A 7,565-nucleotide genomic window follows, 5' to 3' on the forward strand; every position below is an offset into this window, starting at 1 on the left:
CATAGTGAGTCTTAGCTCTTCAAGAACCTGAAAAATAAGGATGAGGATAAATACAGTAATTCAATTAGCAATAAGCAGAATAATTCCATCACAAAGATTTTTTGGAACTAGGATCCATTAAATGACAGAGAAATTCTAGCACACTAAAGTGTCCCAATAAAAGTACTTGTTATGCACAAGCAATGACCTCAATTGTTGTGTTAAGATCGTTAGTTGCATCTTCCCTCTTTGAATATCTAAAGAATAAAATAAGCTTAAAGATTATCATTATCTTGCAAAAAAAAAAAAGGAGGGGAACAATGACAAAAATGTAAAGACTAGCTTTTTGGCAAGTTCTTGTTTCTTCAGCTCTGGAGATTGACCATCAAATACATATCTGGCATAAAAAAAATGATAATAAAATATTGTGGCTAAATGAGAAATAAAATGATATTTAGACATGCAAATGGACTTACATTGGCTCGATACATGCTTCTAATAATCTGATAGTTCGATTGAACATCCCTTGCAAATGACTTATTGGCCATACAAAATGTCAAGAGTTAGAAGAAGAAATAAAGAAGTCCAAGTCAAGCATAAATTTTTCTCAAAATTAGAGCACTTTAACATTTATCATCAACAACAAGATGGAATAGAAGTGTAAGATCACCTTGTAACTTCGCCAGTCTGGTTAGTAAGAGTGTTCATGCCAGTTCTTTCGACAACGATCTGACAACTTTCACTAACCAAACAAGACCAATTTTCTTTGTCTACAAGTCATTTGAGAAAGAAACGACTTTAAACTCATTGTTTTCACAAGCTCTACTATAAATTGTGTTCATCATACAAGCTTTCTTCTAGAAGCGTAGGAGATGGATATGGCAAACAAACTAATTAAATTGTTCTAGCCCATGGCAATGACAGACTAAACCATTAGAAGTTTGTAGGATTATCAGTTGCTTCACTCAAACCAATTCTAACTCTCAGGCAACAGTATTCAACTATATTCCTCGATGATAAATATGGCTAACACAGTTCCCAAGAAAAAACATTTTCCAGATTCATACAAAGTCAACTCACATGAATAGAGTCTAATTGCAAATTACCATCATGGCATACACAAGGACTATAGAACATAAACCAAAAAAGAAACTAGTTTACCTGAGCATCGTACAATAACTAGAGTAGCAAATACAACAGAGATGCCAAAGATGGAGTCAGAGAATCCCCTACACAGTTAAGTTAGTACACTTCAATTACAAGACCTTGAAGGGAATAACAATAACTACACACTGGGGAATTTCATCAAACAATTTTACATGCCTACCTCTCCAGCTCAAGCAAAGTAGCCACAGCAGTAACGACCTAGAAAAATCCAAGCATAATTGATTAAAATTCCATAGTTCAACCTCACAAATTGCAAAATAAGGGGAAAATAGAGAAGCGACGGCCTAAAAAAAAAGAAACACTTCTGACAGAGGAATGAGTAGACGACATGCCTCCCGACCGAACTGCCGCCCTGAAGTCATGTAGTGTGTGTATCGATTACATGGAAACTAGCCAACATTGTAAATTGTGAAGTCCGGAGTACTGAAATCCTCTAATTCTTCTGGCGTAGGACGGATGCACCTGCGATCCTTCCAATTATTTCATGCAAAAGAGAGTTTTTCTTCTTCTAGTTTACATGTTTTCCCTTGACATTAAGGAGAGAAAGAGGAGATAGTTAGCTCACTAACACTAATATATGCATATGTATGATCCAGCGTGCTACTAACACAACTATGATTCACTACTAGAGATCAACAGAACCAACGCAAAGATGACTATCTGGATAACTGTCGAACTGTAGAGTTGAAGAGCATCTGTAGCATTCTTATTAGTAGTATTTTTCACTTACATGTTGTGCATGAACAGGGAATGATAGGCCCTTACAGAGACAATTTGAACTTTGATTCGATGCTCGGGATCCCAGTTGAGGAATTGGTCATTCACAAATACCTTGTATCATTCAGATGACATATTAGGATCTATGAGGAATTACATCAAACACTTGATGTGCATGTGTACCTTATCCAAAGAGGTGAGGTGTTAATAGCTCAAACTTCAAATAACTTCCTCCCTCAGATGAAGATGAAATAGTTACTTATGGAATTACAAAATTAACCAAAAAGCAGAACTGAAACCCCAAAACTAGACAACAGAACGACAGCAAAACAATTTAAAGGAAAACTGAATTCAACCAGAAGTAAAATAGTTGTAGATTTTGAAAACTCATCATGGCATCCTCTATCTACCCTTTTGTATCCGGTTACTTCCTTTGAGAACTTACAAGGGAAATCAGTAAAACATATTTTTTGTATCACCAAACTTCACAACACGATATTTCATATCTACATTCATGTATGTACCAACAATATGGTATAGGGCCAAAATGCACATACCTGATGAAGTACGATTGGTTTGTTGGCGAAATCAACCAATGGCTTTGGGAAACTTAGTGTCAAAGGATGGAGGCGAGTGCCAAATCCCCCAACAAGGATGAGTGCTTTCATGGCGTATAATTGCTTTACTTCTATAAATCAGGTGGAAGATCTGAAGACCAAACAACAAACCAAATTTGTTAAGCCTTGTATATATGATGAATCTTAATCACAGAGAACGCAAAACTAAGTTCGCCAGATCTGTCACAAGAAAAGAAGACAAAAGCTAAAGACTTTCAGCATTTAGCATTAAAATCTAATTCTGGAACTCCATAAATCACCCAGAAAAGATCAAGAACTCACCGCAATTCAAAGCGATAGCCAGCGAGAAAAGAACAAATGAAATACAATAGAAGAAGAGGTTCGGGATCTCACCAAAAAAAGATATTTTTTATTTCGGGATTCGACGAGATTCCAGACAAAAAGAGCCGATCCTGCCCGTGAGAAAGAGGAGAAGAGGAAGATCACGACGATCTTCGAAGCCCACCTATGACCACCAAATAAGATCAATGACAAAATCATTCTTTTTCTCCTAGCAGAAAACAAGAGTAAATGCAAAAATCTCTCGGAAACAGAATCTTGACATGGAATCGGGGAAGCGGAACCTAAAGTGATCATCTTCGAAGCGCCAACCAATCTAGAAGAAGCTTCCTCCGCCGCTCCCCTGCGAAACTCCACACAAACCGCGCTGCCTTCACTAGCGGCGCGCTGTCGTCGTGGCGGATCCCGTTCTCCGGTTTCTCCCTCCCGTGCGTCTGGATCTTCGGCAGCCCATTGGAGAACGCCGCCGCTCACCAGAAAATGAGAAGGAGCACAACGTCGTATGAGGAGAGGGAAAGATAAATGACTTAGGTTTGGGAACGCGAAAACACGGCGCCGAAAAGAAAACAGCGAGGGAAAGGAAAACGGCGAAGGGGGGAAATGACCAAATTCAACTACAACGGTTTTTTGAAAACTGTTGTCGTAGCCGCTAAAAACGCGGATAAAGACAACGGTTTATAAAACCGTTGTAAAAAGTGTTGTCGTTTTTAAAAAAAGTCGCTCAATGACAACAGTTTTGCTAAAACCGTTGTCTTTTATATTTAATGGGGGAGTTCAAAGACAACGGTTTTGGCAAAAACAGTTGTCTTTGAGCAAATACGCAACGCTTTCTCTTAAAACCGTTGTCGTAGGGGTGTTGTCGTTTGCAGTTTTTGTTGTAGTGCTAGCGCACACAATCATTGTGCTAACTAACAGCGCCTCAGGACAAGTCCATCTCAACCCCAAAGCATCAGGAAGACTAATCAAATGGATGATCGAGCTAAGCAAATTTGACATTCAATACCAACCCCAAGCGGCAATCAAGGCTCAGGCCTTGGCAGATTTCGTCATAGAGGTCCAGAATGTCAATCCGGAGGCGGCATGGAAGATATATGTTGACGGCTCATCCACTCGGCAAGGCAGCGGAATCGACATATTGCTCATCTCGCCACGAGAAGATCGGATGCAACTTTTTGTACAGCTGGACTATAGAGCCACTAATAATAAAGCAGAGTATGAGGCATTGATAGTTGGCCTGCAGGTAGCCTGACATATGGGAGCCGCTAAAGTCCTGATTCATTCGGACTCTCAGTTGACAGCTTAGCAGCTATCCAGGACGTTCGAGATAAGAAATGTCCGACTCCGGCTCTATGCGGAGGCCTTCGAGAAGCTGAAGACCAACTTTCAAGAGGTCATTATACAAAAAATCCCCCGATCGAAGAACCAGGCGGCAGACGAGTTGCCAAAATTAGCCAGTTCGTTATCGCCGATTGTCATAGGGCAGCTGATCGAACAAGTCTCGCTCGTGGCGCATATCGACCGAATGGAAGGAATAACCTTCCCCAATGACTAGAGAGCTGCCCTGATAGAGTTCTTATGGTCGGGAGCTGCACCTGTCGATCCGAAAGAAGCTTTCTTGCTGAAGAAGAGGGTTGGACGGTTCACCTTGATTGGGGACTAACTTTATAAGAGAGCCTTCTCCAGGCCCCTATTAAAATGTGTTGAATTGAAAGACGTCGAGTACATTCTGCAGGAGGTGAACCAAGGCTCTTGTGAGGCCATCCGGGCGGCCGTGCGTTAGCTCGAAAGATACTCCTGGCCGGATATTTTTAGTTGACCCTCCAAGAAGATGGCGCTCGGTTGGTGGGCACCTGCTTATCTTGCTAGAAGTATCACAACTTTCCTCACCGACCGACTGAGGAAATGAAGACGTCCACGGTATCTTGCCCGTTCAACCAATGGGGCATGTGTTGGATCGAGACCATGCTAGAGGGGGTGAATATCGTTCGTGGCTTTCACGCATTTCGTAATCGGAAATTCGACGATTAAAGCAGTGGAAATAAAATCAAACACATAGAAAGACCCAAGTGTTTACTTGGTTCGGAGCCTTGGGCGACTCCTACCCCAAGGCCCGCGATCGTTGATCGCTTTCGGTGGGCAACAACTATATAGCGCAAAAGTGTACAAGAGTATTACAATTTAACAATATTGAAAACTTATACTGCAATAAGAAATCTTAAAACTAAAGCTCCGGGTCGTTGGTGGCTTCTCGTAGCTTGGTCGGAATGTCTCGTTAGCAGCTTGTTGAAGACAGATGGCTTTTTAGGTAATCTTTGAAGTGTTGCTCGAGACAGCCTTTTATAGGTCGTTGAGGGCGCCTCCAATGCCCCATGGAGGCGCCTCAAACCAAAATTCTATCTCGAGTTGACCGCTGCGATAAGCCTTCGTGTCGCTGCTGTTTATTCGCCTGGAGGCGCCTCCATCACTAGTCCAAGGCGCCTTCAAGCCCGAGTCCAGGGCTCCTCGGCTGTCCTTGAGGGCACCTCTAAGCTCGCTGCGCAGCCAACCCACTTTGCACCCGAGGCGCCTCCAAGCTCCATGGAGGCGCCTCGAATACTGTTCATCCGAGGCAAACCTTGTTCTTTTGACCCTGCAAGACATGTTAGTCCCAAAAACAAACACAAATCCTGCAAAACAAAGTTAGCACATAATAATAGCATAATTATAAACGTTTGACAGTCACCGAACTATCCGGTTCTGACTTCGGATTTCCAACCGAAAACTCTAGGTCGAACCGACGCCTACTGGTCCCTCTTCCGGGGAACGCATCCTCACCTACTCCACTCAGGAGAGCATACCTGATGTCAGTCCGGTTCTCCAGACCGACTGGACTTTTCGCCTAGGGTTAGCACCCCCTAGGGTTTTTCGCCACCTAGGGTTACCACCCCCTAGGACCTAAGATTACCCCCCCCCCCCATTAGGATTTCCACCACCTAGGATTATTACCCCCTATGACCTAAGGTTGCCGCCCCTTAGAGGTTTCCTCCACTTAGGGTTACCGCCTCCTAGGATCTAATGTTGCCGCCCCTTAGGGTTTTCCTCCACCTAGGGTTACCACCCCCTAGAACCTAGCGTTAGCATCCCCTATGATTTTTCACCTGCATAACCGTAGTTAGGACTTTTGCCTAAGCACACTTAGGACTTTCCTACATAACTCAATCAACATATCAGATAACAAAACAACTTAACTTTGAACCGTTTGACATAATCAAAATATATGTTTAATCGTCGGATGCTTCCCGCACCAACAGCATGGATGTCGTTGGGTCATTCCCCATGACGGCCGGACAATGGAAATTTCTACTTGTCGCGGTCGATTACTTCTCGAAGTAGGAGTCACTTGCAAGAATAACCGAGCATATGGTCATCAAGTTTGTTTGGTAGAACATTATATGCTGGTTCGGCATCCCACGCCGGCTCGTATCAGATAATGGGAGGCAATTCACTGGTCAGTGGCTCAAAGAGTTGTGCGAGGGCTATGACATCAACAGGTCTTCACCTCTATGGCCTACCCCCAGAGCAACGGACAAGCCAAAGTCGCCAATCGGGAGATCCTCAAAGTTCTACACGCTCAGCTCGACCACATCGGAGGAAGTTGGGTCGACGAGCTCCCTAGTGTATTGTGGGCCCTTCGCACGACCCCGAAGGAGGCGACCGACGTAACCCCCTTCTACTTGGTATACGGCAGTGAAACAGTCGTCCCGTGGAGGTCGGAGTCGAATCCGATCGGGTGCAGTACTGTGATGAAGGAAACGTCGAATGAAGGCTTATGGAGCTCGACTTGGTGGATGAAACACGGGCGAAAGCAATTGTTCGGCTCACGGCGTATCGACAACGGATGAAGCAGAACTACAACCGGAGTGTGATCCTAAGATCCTTCCAGACCGGCAATCTCGTATGGAAGAAAATGAAGTTGTTCGGTGACATCACCAAGCTCGAAGCCACATGGGCGGGACCTTTTAAGATAGTGCAAAAGCTCCGTTCGGACGCCTACTACCTAGAGGATGAAGAGGGAAGGCAGCTTGAGAGGCCATGGAGCGCGAATCTTCTTCAACCCTATAGGGCCAGATGAGAGGTGCGCGAGTGAATATATATATTTTTGTATGTTTCCAGAACGCAGGGTAAAATATGAATAAAAAGCGAAGGCCTCTTGAAATGCATCTCCATCAACGGTCCAACGACAACCTTAAACTCTTGTCTCCATCAACGGTCGAACGACGACCTTAAAATTGAGTCATCATCAATGGTTGAGCGACGACCTTAAACTCTTGTATCCATCGATAGTCGAGCGACGACCTTAAACTCTAGTTTACATCAACGATTGAGCGACGACCTTAAACTCGTGTCTACACCAACGGTCGAACGACGACCTTAAACTCTAGTCTCCACCAACGGTCGAGCGGCGACCTTAAACTCTAGTCTACATCAACGGTCGAGCGATGACCTTAAACCCGGGTCTACATCAACGGTCGAGCAGTGGCCTTAAACCCAGGACCACCTCAACGGTCGAGCGGCGACCTTAAACCCCAGTGTTCGTCTAATCTTCTTCAACGATCGAGTAGCGACCTTAAACCCTTGGCTCAGTGAGCGGGCAAGCATCGATGAACAGTCGATCGTGAACCCAGGCTACTTAAAAGCTAGAAATCTTCATAATACAGTAACCGCTCGGGACTATTCTTCAAAATACTCCCAAGGCCGATCAGAAGGTCGCAGAATCATAATGGAACTCTGAAGGCAAAAAGGTCG

Source organism: Zingiber officinale, chromosome 3B, assembly GCF_018446385.1.
Source record: "Zingiber officinale cultivar Zhangliang chromosome 3B, Zo_v1.1, whole genome shotgun sequence".
Classification (NCBI taxonomy): Eukaryota; Viridiplantae; Streptophyta; class Magnoliopsida; order Zingiberales; family Zingiberaceae; genus Zingiber; species Zingiber officinale.